Genomic DNA, 13,154 nt, shown 5'->3' with positions numbered 1-13,154 from the left:
TCTGAGGATGGGATACTCTGGTCCTTTGGGGGATACGCAGAGAAGGAAGGGATTTTTACTAGACCAGTGGCGCTTTCTCATGCATGTCATGATCGTGTGCATGTCAGGGAGAAAGGCTGGCACTGATGGCATGGGCGCGACCATGCAGTCGGCGATGACTTCTCTGACTTATAATAAGCGTTACAGCTTTAGTCAGATGGTCTTCTACGAGATAGATCGAAAACGAAGAGCGGTGGCGCGTGAGAGATTTATTATGTATCCAAGATTCATTCAGATGATCTTGAATCACGTTGCTCCAACGCTACCTCAGCGCCGCCCGATCAGATACGTTGAAAGTGTGAGTAAACGGATCTTCGCCCAATGCAGATCTTCCAGTGCGAGGAGTAAACCTGAGCTCTGTCCTCGACATACTCCACTATTTGGGTACTTGATCAACCCGGAGTATGTGCCTGCTCGTGGGGACGAGTTTCGGGACCCGGCACCACAACAGGCTGGAGCGCCTCAAGCTATACCTGCTGCTCCTGTTGTGTCACCGGAGGAGAACGTAGACCTTGATGCTGAGTTTGGAGGTCAAGGCTTCTTTGATATGGAGCTGGTGGATCCTGTAGAAAATGTACAAGTATCAGTTGAAAGGGTTCCGAGTGTGATTGTTACTAGGACAGCTGCTACGGTGGCTGATTCTGATTCTGATGATGAAGTGGCTGAGGCAAGACGAATTTTGGTAACTCGAGAAAGACTTCATGGGAAAAGAAAGAGAACCGATGATGACAGCGAGTCAGATTATGAGGAAGAAGTACAACAGTTGATTCGCAGATCACGAAGGGAACGGATAGGTGCAGGTTCGGGAGCTGGTGAGAGCTCGAGGGTGGTACGTTTCACCCCACCCGCACTGTCCGGTATGACAATGGTTCCCTCATCATTACAAGTTACAAGGCCAAGCGCCATGGATGTTCCCGTGGTGGCTACCTCACCATCTTTCGGCCTCCCACCCATTTCATTCCAACTATCGGCTCCTGAGATTGTATCGTTACCGCCTCCAACTCTTACTCCAACGGAGGTCGTGGCACGATTTATTGAGTCGACGGTTGTGGCCACTGCAGGGTTATCGGTGACGATACCACCTGCGGTTACGTCTATGCCTACTTCTGAAGTCCCGGTCACATCGGAAATCCCTCCTCAGTACACTCAAGATATATCACATCTGAGGTTTGATTTCGATGCAACCTTATCAGACTCAGAACGAATAGCAGCACTTGAACGGGTCGTGGCAGAACAATCAAGGGTGAATCTTATCCAGACACATGCTATTCAACGCCTCGTCGCAGAGAATCAGATACAGTCGTCCCTGCTGGTAGAACATGGCACAATCATTGATGCTTTGAAGGAGTTCTTGGCATCTTAGGGGGAGACGAGCTGTAAAGGCGATGAGTTGAGGACTAAGAAGCGAAATGATAGAGACGATGATCCCAATGCATCGAAAGGTGCAGGTGGAGAGTTGCCAAGAACTGAACAAGCTCTTGGGACTTCCACAACTCAGGGGGAGTCAACAGGTGCAGCGGGCGGTACAGATGATGTGGTGGTGGATGTTGAGGAGATGGATCATGAGTTTGTAGGTGATGATGATGTATTACCTGATGAAGAGATAGAGAAGATTGGTGCAGAGATTGTTATAGATAGTGATATTGAAGAGGGCGAGATAGTAGAAGAGAATATTGAGCATGAAATTCCGGATGTTGATAAGGCAGATCTAGGTAAAGAGATTGGAAGTGATGAGACGGAATGGGAAGAGCAGCCAAGATGGAAAGAAGGCTATGCTCAGTGGTTCGTCAAAACGAAGAAACCGGCGGTCCCTACTATGTTTAAGAAGACTTACAACATTAGAGGCTATGCTGAATCGAGAAAAGGGATTATTTGCTGGATATACGATGAGCAGTTGAGGCTCTTTGTCATTAAGAGGTATGATGGTGTTCAGTACTTCAAAAGGCTGTTGAGATCATTGAATACGCTGCCAGAATGTGAAGTGAAAGACTTAGCCAGATTGGGATTGATAAACCGAAATGTTGATAATATGGCTAGAGTCATTGGTAAGATTGTTTGGAAGGAAAGTATAAAAGAGAAGAAGTTCGAGCTGTTGAAACCATAAAAGGGAAAACTTATTGAAGACAAAGATCGAGGATTGAGAGCAGATGGCAAACCTTGGATGATTATGAAGTATAAGCCGATCCGGTGTCTTAAAGAAGTGCCGATGAAACTAATGCCCAAGGATGTCCTGAAAGATCTGAAGTGGTGGTATGTAGATTGTGAAACAGCTGATGCAGTAATGGAGGACGAAGATGAACAAGAGCTGCTAAGAGTGTATGATCCGATGCATCTAGTGAACTTGTCACAAGCTGATCTGCAGGTGCTGAATGAGAAGAAGATATTTTATATTCCTGCTTGGAAAGACGAAGCGAGGAAATATCAAAGAGTTGTTTCTGTTTGTGTACGAGAAGGAGTGCATGCTTGAAGATGAAGATGCAAGATTGTTGAAGATTACAAGACACGTGTTTGAAGCTAAAGAGATGAAGCTACTGCCAAGGGGGAGTCTGTTGGTGCATGATGTCAGTAGTTCAGTGTCTAGTGTCTGTAATTGAGTTTGTAATGTTTTGTATTTGATGTAAGCGAAGTTAGCTAACAAGTTCGCTGATATGGGCGAACTTGTTAGACAAGCGAAGTTAGTGACAACTTCGCCTGAACATGCCAGGCGAAGTTGTCGTGATTATATAAGCCATTAGGTTACGGCTGATAATCATGAATTCAGTTAGTCATTCGAGTTTACGAGTCAGAGAGTCTGTGTAATCAGTGATCATTGTATCACGTGTTTCCGGTTGCAATACAACGTGTTTGTGTTTATTGTAACGTGTGTTTAATCGTATCGTCTTCTACACTCGTAACGTCTTACGTAGGGATTCCGCACCTACGTAGAACGAGATATCTCGTGTAGATCCGGCTGGGAACCTACATCATCGTAAAGCATCTTTGTAGCTATTCTCTCATCAACTTCTGCACAATCCAAGTAAGGCATGTTAAAAGATTTAAAAAGCCTATCATAGTCGAAAGCCCCAGCGGGTCCCGTGCTTGGTTTTGGTGATTTGTAACTTGTGATATCAGTGTTACACACCACCTCAACCTTGCTGGTCGATATATTAAAGACTCGTCTGTTGGGAGTCCCAACAACATATCCGACTAAAATACCTTCGTCGGCTATTTCACCAAATTTTGAATTCGTCTTTAATATCGAACACGGGGACCCGAATGGTTCAAGACCACTCAAGTTAGGCTTTCTCCCATGCATAAGTTCATAACATGTTTTATTCAATCTTTTAACAGTTAAAACTCTATTAAGGATATAACAGGCTGTTGCAACAGCTTCAGCCCAAAACACCACAGGAAGTTTCGAATCAGCCAGCATGGTTCTGGCTCCTTCAATTAACGTTCTGTTCTTCCTCTCAGCCACCCCATTTTGTTGCGGAGTATACGGGGCGCTGTACTCGTGTTCTATCCCTTTCTGTAAGCAGAAGATCTCCATCTGATAGTTTTTGAACTCTGTCCCATTGTCACTCTTGTTGTATTTAACTCTTTTCCGCATAATATTCTCAACCTTGGTAATCAAATTTATTACCATCTGAACCGTTTCATCCTTTGACTTCAGGAAATATACCCAAGAATATCGAGAGAAATCATCAGTTATCACCAAGCAGTATGATGTTCCACCTAGGCTTTTTACATTCACGGGACCGAAGAGATCCATGTGAAGTAGGTCTAGGGTACTGACTATTGAATTAACCTTCTTGGTGTGATGGGATTTCTTGTGTTGCTTTCCCTTTTTGCACGATAAGCATTGGTCTTCAAAGTTGAAATTCTTCAAGGGAACACCCAGCACCAGCCCATTCTTGACAATGTAGTTCATTTTTCGAAGATGAATATGCCCCATTCTTCGATGCCATAACTCGGACTCCGATTCAGTTGCTTTTGACAGAAGACAATATTCTTCTGTTGCCATCTCAGTCGACCTCATGTCCATAACATACGTATTCTTTTCCCTTGGAGCCTTCATTACTATCCAATCCTCTGGTATCTTGAAACCAGGATACAGTACGATCGCTTCATTCTTGGTAAAGTGCACAGTGTAATCTTTGTCACAGATCTGCGATACACTCAGCAGATTATGCTTCAGTTCTTCAACGAAATTCACTTTCTCTAACTTCATTTTACCATTAGTCACCGTCCCAATTCCAGTAATCCTTCCACCACTCTCTCCAGCAAAACTCACTCTTCCTCCCTGAACAGGTTTCCATTCGTGTAACAAATTCTTGTTACCCGTCATGTGCCGGGAACAGCCGCTATCCACAACCCATAGATTGTTTGCAGCCCTGTTCAACTGTTCCTGCACGATTAAAGCAAAGGATTAAAATCTGGGGACCCAAGACCTATTGGTCTTGGGTCGATACATCCCGTACTTTGGCTGTCCAAAGTTAGTATTAGAATGATATCTGTAAGTCCTAAAAGGATACATTCTTGTAGATTGACTATGAGGCCATCCAAACCTTCGTGAATTAAATGAATTATTACTAATGGTTTGGTTGTTAACAGGGAAAAACTGAGATCGATTTCTTTGAAAACCTGGATTAGTTCAATTTCTGAACTTTGATGAGTTTTCATTTTTACCATTATAGTAATTACTGTTAGTTTTATTCTCAGTTTTTGAAGGCCTCATGCCTCTGAATCTCTGCTTCAGAGGGTAATCAGCAATCAGGTGTCCTAATTGATTGCATCTGAAACAACTCCTGTGTTCAACTTTCGTATCAATAGTTGTTTTAGATGTTGAGGCTGCATTACTGCCCGTTTGTCTAACATATGGTGGGACATACGGGTTTAGTGGAGAATTCTTTTCAGTTGGTTTATGTTCCTCTCCACGTTTTGGTAATACTGCCTCTACTTTTGTCTCACTCGACTCGGATGTCTTGTCCGAATTTGATGAGACAGGACTAGGAACAGAAATCTTAACATTAGAAACAGGCTTACTTGTTTCGCCTTTACTAACTTCTGGATCTTTAATCGTAACCTTAACAGGAACTGTCTGACCAATTTCAACATCAACAGATTTCTGATTACTAGGATCATAAGTATAGTTATGATTATAAGGTGGTGGAACTTCATTATATCCAATTCCTCCCCTTTTAACTGGGGAACGTTGATCACTTACGAGGTGATCAAGTATAGCAGAGGAATTTCTAAATTGCTCAAGTTTTCTGTTTAGTTCCACCACTTTCACCTGGTGATCAGCTATCTGTTTATCCCTTTCAGCTATTAGTTTGGTTTTCTCTTCTAACACTTCATAGCTAAGATCAATTACTTGTATTTTTTCAGCTAGACTGGCTTTAAGACTTCTGATATCTTTCTCACTAGCTTTTATTTTTACCTTATAACTGTTTTCTCTAGCTTTAGTGTAATGATGATCTTCTTTTAATGTTTTAAATTGAGCATCCAAACTAACAAACTGATCAGTTATTGTTTTCAATTGTTCAGACAGATTTTCACATTTCGTACAAGGGAGTTTAGAACTTACCTCGGAGAGCTGATCTGTCACTTCTGCCATGTAAGCTTGATTTTCGCCAGTCACTTTCTCACTTCCTGCAGTTTCGATGTTCGCCAAATTGGCCTGTTCGAACACTTCCTCAACATGCAGATTCCAATTGTATTCCCCGTTCTGTCTGGATATCATCGCCCTATTCTCACTACTTCCACCACTCTGTTGTGTAGACCTGTTCTGACTGCGTTCTACACGTTCATTTGTGCACTCTTTAGCAAAGTGGCCATTCTGTTGACAGTTGTAACACCGAACCTTTGACTTATCAAAACCTGGTCTTTCACCAACAAACTTTCTACCTGTCTTCTTCATAAACCTCTTAACTCTTCTCACTATCATTGCCATCTGCCACTGCAGATCCATCTCCTCCAGATCATCAGCATCGATCTGATCATAGTCTTCGTCTAGAGTTGCAGGGTCAACAATTTTACCTTTAATGTAATTTTCGTACGAAGCAATGAAAGATGTATAGAGAGCAAACTGCTGTTCAGCAGATTTAACACTCATGGGCATCTGAGAGTAGTTGTTGTTCGGAACACTTGAGGAAAAACTACCCTTGGTTGCTTGAGGTTTAGAAGCATTTGTTCCACCAGCTACGAAACACACATCACCATCCATGTTGAGAGTTACATGACCTTCATGTGTTGAGTTAGCGCCCGAATCTCCCTTTGAGTAGTAAGCAGATAATTCTGACTTCGAACTTGAACTTGAATTAACTTTCGCACCATACATTCCCGGATCCTGAACCTGATCAGTTGGTGTCTCTTTTCGAACCATGTTAAGTTCAAAAGTTCGTAGTTTGTTGACTGCTGTTTCCAAGTCATAGTCGGCAAACTCTTTATCTTCTCTCATCAAGACAGTGTACATCTCCCATTTCGGTGGGAGAGCATCAAGAAGCTTTTATACGATCTCCTCTTCTTTGTAGGCAATGGAATAATTGCTGAGTTCGGTCATCAGGTGATAATATCTCGTGATGATATCATCAAGTGATTCATTCTTCAAGTACTTGAACACCGAGAATTGGGTTTTGAGTAGTTTAATCTTGGATGCACGTATCCCCACATTACCCTCAAATCGGTTTTCAAGCGCTTCCCATAGCTCTCTGGCGGTTTTATACTTTCTGAAGGTGTGAAGAATCTCTTGTGGAAGAGCCATTGTTATCGCAGCATGAGCTTTGCTTTCAGCCTCAAACATCTTCTTTTCTTCTTCTTCCATCTTGTTGTATTTCTTAATTTGTTCACGACCCTCATACAAAGTAGTTGGTGGAATGTATCCATCTTGAATGCACACCCACATCTTAGCATCTTGATATTTAACATACTGCTCAAACCGATCTTTCCAAGCCACGAAATCGGTTCCCTTAAGCATTTTCGGTGCCTTAGTAGCTGAACCCGCTTCCACTTCCATCTTCACCAGTTCCGCAATATTTATAGAAGTCATCTTTTACGAAACAAAAACACAAAGAAACCCGAAAAATAAAAATTTTATTCTTAACAGTACTGTAGGCGAAGTTAAAGTTAACTTCGCTTAAGTCTTAACTTCGCTTGAATTTTTAACTTCGCTCTCCTTTTTAAATTCGCCTGATTTGGCGAAGTTGTGGATAACTTCGCTTAAGTTAAGCGAACTTGTGAGGTAGGCGAAGTTGTGGATAACTTCGCTTAACCTTATATCTTCGCCTAAACCCTACAAACAGTAGCGGCAACTTCGCCTGATGAACACGATGATTTTGCAGGTTTGATTTTGATGTTTTGCGAGGTATACGAAGGTGTAATGGGTTGTTGAAGATGGTGGGAGCTGAGTAGGACACAAAAACTCGGTAAACTCGTCCCGCGAATAGTCGAACGGAACGATTTCTACACCCGCGTGATAATCCCGAACCACACAATCACGAGCAAAAGCTCTGATACCAATTGTAGGTTCCCAGCCGGATCTACACGGAATATCTCGTTCTACGTAGGTGCGGAATCCCTACGTAAGACGATACGAGCGTAGAAGACGATACACGTTAACACGATCAAACACACGTTACAATAAACAAAGACACGTTGTATTGCAACTGGAAACACGTGATTCACTGATCACCGATTACACAAAGCTCTAAACAACTCTTAAACTCGTAAACGAAAACTATCAAACTCAGCCGTAACCTAAACACTTATAAAGCACGACAACTTCGCCTAACATGTTTAGGCGAAGTTGTCCCTAACTTCGCTTGTTCCACAAGTTCGCCTATATCAGCGAACTTGTAAGAACTTCGCTTAATATAAAATACAAATCCAACTAACTCGATTACAGACACTAGACACTGAACTACTGACATCATGTACCAATATTTCTGATAAATTATATATAAAATGCAAGCATCTCATAAATTTCAGATTAATCGCGAATCTGATGTATATCTATCTAGAAACTAGTAAACGGGCCAAGGGTTTGAAAAAGGGCTAGACCTTTGAAACCCTTTTACCCTTTAAGGTGAAATTTAAATACCCTTAACCCAACCCTTATTATATATTCGGGTATAATTAAGGATTTTACTGGTCGGGTACCCGGGTTTCAAGGGTCCGACCCTTATCTTGCTCACCCCTACTAAAAATCATACCCTATGCACCGGGTGCGAGTTGAGTATGAAACCGGGTGAATAGAAACATGTAACATTCGTTACTTTTCAAATCTGAAAACACGACCCGTTTCAAATTTTTGGATATTTTGTTCTCAAGTATTTATATATGTGTGTGTGTTTGTATATATATATATATATGGATATGTTATTATATTCCCAATGTTTAATGTTCAATGTTCGTTGAGTATCTCATTATTCAATTGTTTATAAATTCCCGAGCCTTAACGTTAATCGAGCCGTGCGGGTTAAACGTGTAAATAATCCAAAACCAAAAACTATATATTTTAATTATAAAGTTTAGGGTTAAAAACAAAAGTTTAAATAATAAACTTCAACTTAAAAGATTCTAAAACTTCAGGGTTTAAAGTGTAAATATGAATTTAAAATATAATAAAATATATAAAATTATTTTACTATATATTTCAAAATACTTGGTGAATTCCAAAAATCAACAACAAATCATGTTTCTCAAATGAAAATTGTTTCGGGTTTTTTGTGGAACTTAAATTTGATTTTATGGGTCAAAAGTTAGTAAACAGATTGCTTGGTACAAGTTAACTATATTAAGGTCAAAATTTGTTACGGGTCAAAAATGAAAATTTTGAGTATTTTTGAAAGTTAGAGAATGCAAAATAGATTTATCGTCAAATTTATTATGAGTTCAAAGTGTTTTGACTTTAAAATGTCAAAAGTATGAAAGTTTGAATTTTAAACATGATTCGGGTTTGAAATTTATTTTTAAGAGCATTTTTTGAAATAATCAAAAGGTTCGAGATTTGGCAAATTGACTATTTTCCTTCAACTATTAAAATTTAAGAAAAGATCGCGAACACTTTCAACATGCCACCCCCATGTCTATCAATGCTTCTAAGATTTATCAAATTTAAAATATTTATATATGTCAACATTAATTTTTTCTTCAATGGTAATCAGAACGTTGTGTGGGAAGCATGCCATGCGAAACTATGCTCAAATGAAACAAAATATTCACATAATTAAATGGGTTAACATGTTATTTTTTATGTTGTCATTATGGTAAAGTCAAGAAGCCCTCTGAAACTTTTCAAAATCTTTTTCGTGGTGTAGTTCTTCAGAAGAACATAGTTCTTGAAGAACATCCATTGTTACAATTTAATGCTCTACTTTCCTTTGATGAGTGGTAAATTGATAAATATATCAATAAAGGTAATGTCTGTTTTGTATTTAGGCTGAGTGGTTATAACTACTATCGTATGAAAAGCCTTATTTCCGAAATTGATTCATAACCAAATATTTCAATTATACATATATGACACCGAGAATGAATTTTTCAATAGAAAGAAGCATTCTTGTGTACATTTTTGCACGGACATTTTTTTTATTAAGTTCACTTAAAAAAATCATTTTGTGATATAAATAAAATCAATTTATGTACACATTGTATAGATACAAGCGTAGATGTAATACATTTTTTTTCATACACGCTATGTAATTATTTGTTTTACTTATAATTTTATAATTTGAATTATTCTGTGTGTGACACGGGCTCTAAAACTAGTTAGTTATATAATATTTTCAAGTTGATTTGGATCCATCCGTAATAAACAACAAAACTTGCAACACATTCACACCATATACAATTATAAACACAATAACCCAGTATAAATTGAACGACAATATGATTTATTTGTCAATAACCAAACTCACAATGAAACCGATAATTTGATTACCTAGGTCTTCGATAGGAATTCGTCTCGCCTAGGTTAATCAATTTTAGGGTCATGGTATGAACCATTACATTCCATGAAGTCAAGTATATATATTCTATTGGTACATGTTGCAAACGGGTTTGTTCGGTTTAGGACTGGGCCCTCTTGAAAACCGAATATAACCGAAAATCATAATTGATGTAAACCAAGGACCGATGACAATCTATTTACTTTATTTGGCCCATAAGTGGGTCGGTCTGGACCGTTTGCTACTTGGGCCTAGCTTGTGAGCCATCATTTTTATTCACATCACTAAATTTTTTTTTTTTTTCTATTTTTCTTTTCACATGTTAAAGTTTCCTTAGGTAAAATAAGCTTAAACATAAAATTTGATGATATATAAATCACATGCAATTGAAATCATCGGTGAGAACTGAAACAAGTTCACTAAAACTGAATTTAGAAAGAAATTTAGACTTACGATTAGCAGGGTCGTCTCCAATATTTTTAGTGCCCAAGACGAATACTAATAAATGACCCTTTAAATTTTTCCCCTAAAATTGATTATTCATTGCTGATTTATTTCATTATTAGGCTCAGACCTAATAACATTTTATTAGATTCTTTAATGTTTGATGAACTTGTTCAGATTTTTAGGCCCTTATTCGTGTTTTTTATCAACTGTTTTCAGCTCATTTCACTGAAAATGGTTAAAAAAATATAGATATATCTTAAAAAAGAAAAATATCATGTCCTTATCAAGACCACGTCCTAGACGGCTGCTGAGCCTTTGATGGGGTCTAAAAAGGCCCTGATGATTAGTCAATTAAATGGGACTACTTGAATGGATAACAGGGTATCAAGGGAGGTGGTGTTGGTTATATATTTTGGGTTTCGGGTATAGAATCGTATAATTTTTCTTTGAAAATATAACCAATACCTGATAAAAACTGGATTTTAAGTAATGGGGTTTTGATTTGGAACTTTGGATTAAAGCAATGTAAATTAATACATGTTTACGAAATATAATCTCCCACTACCATCTATACGTGTCAGGTTCTAAAACATAAACAAAATTAAAGCGCATCAAGCTCCAAACCATTTAATTATCGAAGGAATACAAACAATCGAATTAAGTGAAGTTGAATCGCACCAAAGGCTTGTAGCATAGTAGTATCAAAAAGTCTTAAATGGTGCCCATCCCTTTGAGGTTAAGGTTTAAGTCTCAAGTCTCCTAGTAAAAAGTTATATAGATTCTAAAGTAGGATTATGCAAGGTTAATATCGAAGTAAAATCAAAGCACAAGATGCCAATTTGATCTTCATAGCGTAACACTAAATCTACAGGTTAAGCACAATAGAGTTATATTGTTCTTAGGATTAAGTCATACTTTTCTCGTTATAGGAAATATACTAAAGATATCTCGAATAAACCATAGAACTAAATATATCTTTAGACTGTGTGTTGTGGTGGCTTCACCGACGCTATGAGTGGCCGGCGCTAGCCACATCAGTGGTGAACACCACAACCGGCCGGCGCGAGGGGCGGCGCAACGGGGCTTTTGCGAGCCGAGGCGAGGCTAGTTTCGGCTGGTGAAGGTGGGTTTTTCTTTTTCATTTTTTTAATACCTGCAAATTAAAAAGAAAGGAAAGGTGGTGAAGAATGGTGAAAGGAGAATAGAAGAATAGAAGAGAAGAAGGATGGTGAAGAAGAAAGGAAAAGGGAAGGGTTATTGGTGGTTTTTTTTTCCTATTTTATGTTTTTTATAATAAAATAAAAATTATATAAATAAAAAAACCCAAACAATACAAATTTGTATGAGAAAAAAACATAAAATAGGAAAAAAAAACCCAAACCATACAAATTTTTATATATTAAAAGATAATTTAAATCAAGAATATATATTAAAAGATAATCTGTATTATTTGGGATTTTTATTTATATAATTTTTATCTTTATTATAAAAAATATCTTTTAATATATATTCTTGTTTTAAATTAAAAAAAACCATAAAATTCGCTGAAGCCATCGTTTGCCTGAACCACAACAGGCTCAGGCGGCGGCTTCAGCGAGTGTCCAGTCAGCATCTAGTCAGCACTGCATGGCACAATATTATTGGATGAATTTTGAGTCCAGTTTCAACGACAACACATAATCTTAGTGATTTCTATTTTAATCAACTTTGGTTTTGTAGCTGGCCTTTTGGCCCGATATCATATAATGAACAACATTTGGATCCTAAGATTTCAAGTTCGAAACATGAATTAAAGGGGTTTTCCTATGTTAAAAATATAAACTTCTTTGATCAATTTTATAATCCTTTATCTTGTTTTTTAATCTTTCTTTTGTCTATCTTGCGAGCGGGTTCATCTGTTGGACGTAATTTCGGACTCCAAGTCACAAGTTGGTGAATTTGAGGGATCAATAATGACAAGTCTGTATAGTTGGTTCTGTTTCCTAATTACAATATGTTTCCTAATTGTTTTGTAATTATAATAGGTAATGTCTTGGCTAGCAAGTTAGGTTAGTGTATATAAACTGAGTCATGGTAAGATATTATAGAATCTGTGAGATGCAACCGAGTTAGGGTTTATCTAGATACACACACGAGATGTAACTGAGTTAGGGTTCATCAAGAGTCAAACTAAGTTAGGGTTTGGGAGATTGTAATAAGTTTTTTGAGTATTTTCTGATTAATAAAACGATAATTAGTCGTTTACTTGGTGTTTGATTATTGATTTGACTTGATCCTCATATCTTGGACCTACAATAGGCTTGATTTTTCTTGGGATATACAAAGTTTGGGCTTCTACACCTTATTCTTACTATGGGCTCATGAAGACTTCTTGACCGTCCAGCCATTCTCTCGGCTTCCTTGATCGTCTCTCACTTCTAACGGTCCAACCCTAAACTACTCATCTACAACAGATCTATGGTTGTTGTTCCTGCTTTGATTGATTTATTGAAGATTGCCATGTGAAGAAGCACATCTAATCCGATATATATTTGAAGACTAATATCAATTTATAAAGAGAGCAAGAACAATCAACAATATATTCTCATAATCTTCTTTGTTTTTAGGTTTCATCTCATATGTCTTCTTTATTTTATAATTTGTATGAATTTGTTTTTGGTTTGATTATTAGAACAAAAGAAAGCCTTTTAAGTTTTGATTATATGTCTATGACATCCTCCTCCTTGATAGTGTTTTTAG

Source organism: Bidens hawaiensis, unplaced genomic scaffold, assembly GCF_021521415.1.
Source record: "Bidens hawaiensis isolate Kalapana, Puna unplaced genomic scaffold, B.hawaiensis_p1.1 tig00034252_1, whole genome shotgun sequence".
Classification (NCBI taxonomy): Eukaryota; Viridiplantae; Streptophyta; class Magnoliopsida; order Asterales; family Asteraceae; genus Bidens; species Bidens hawaiensis.
This window is presented reverse-complemented; position numbering follows the sequence as displayed.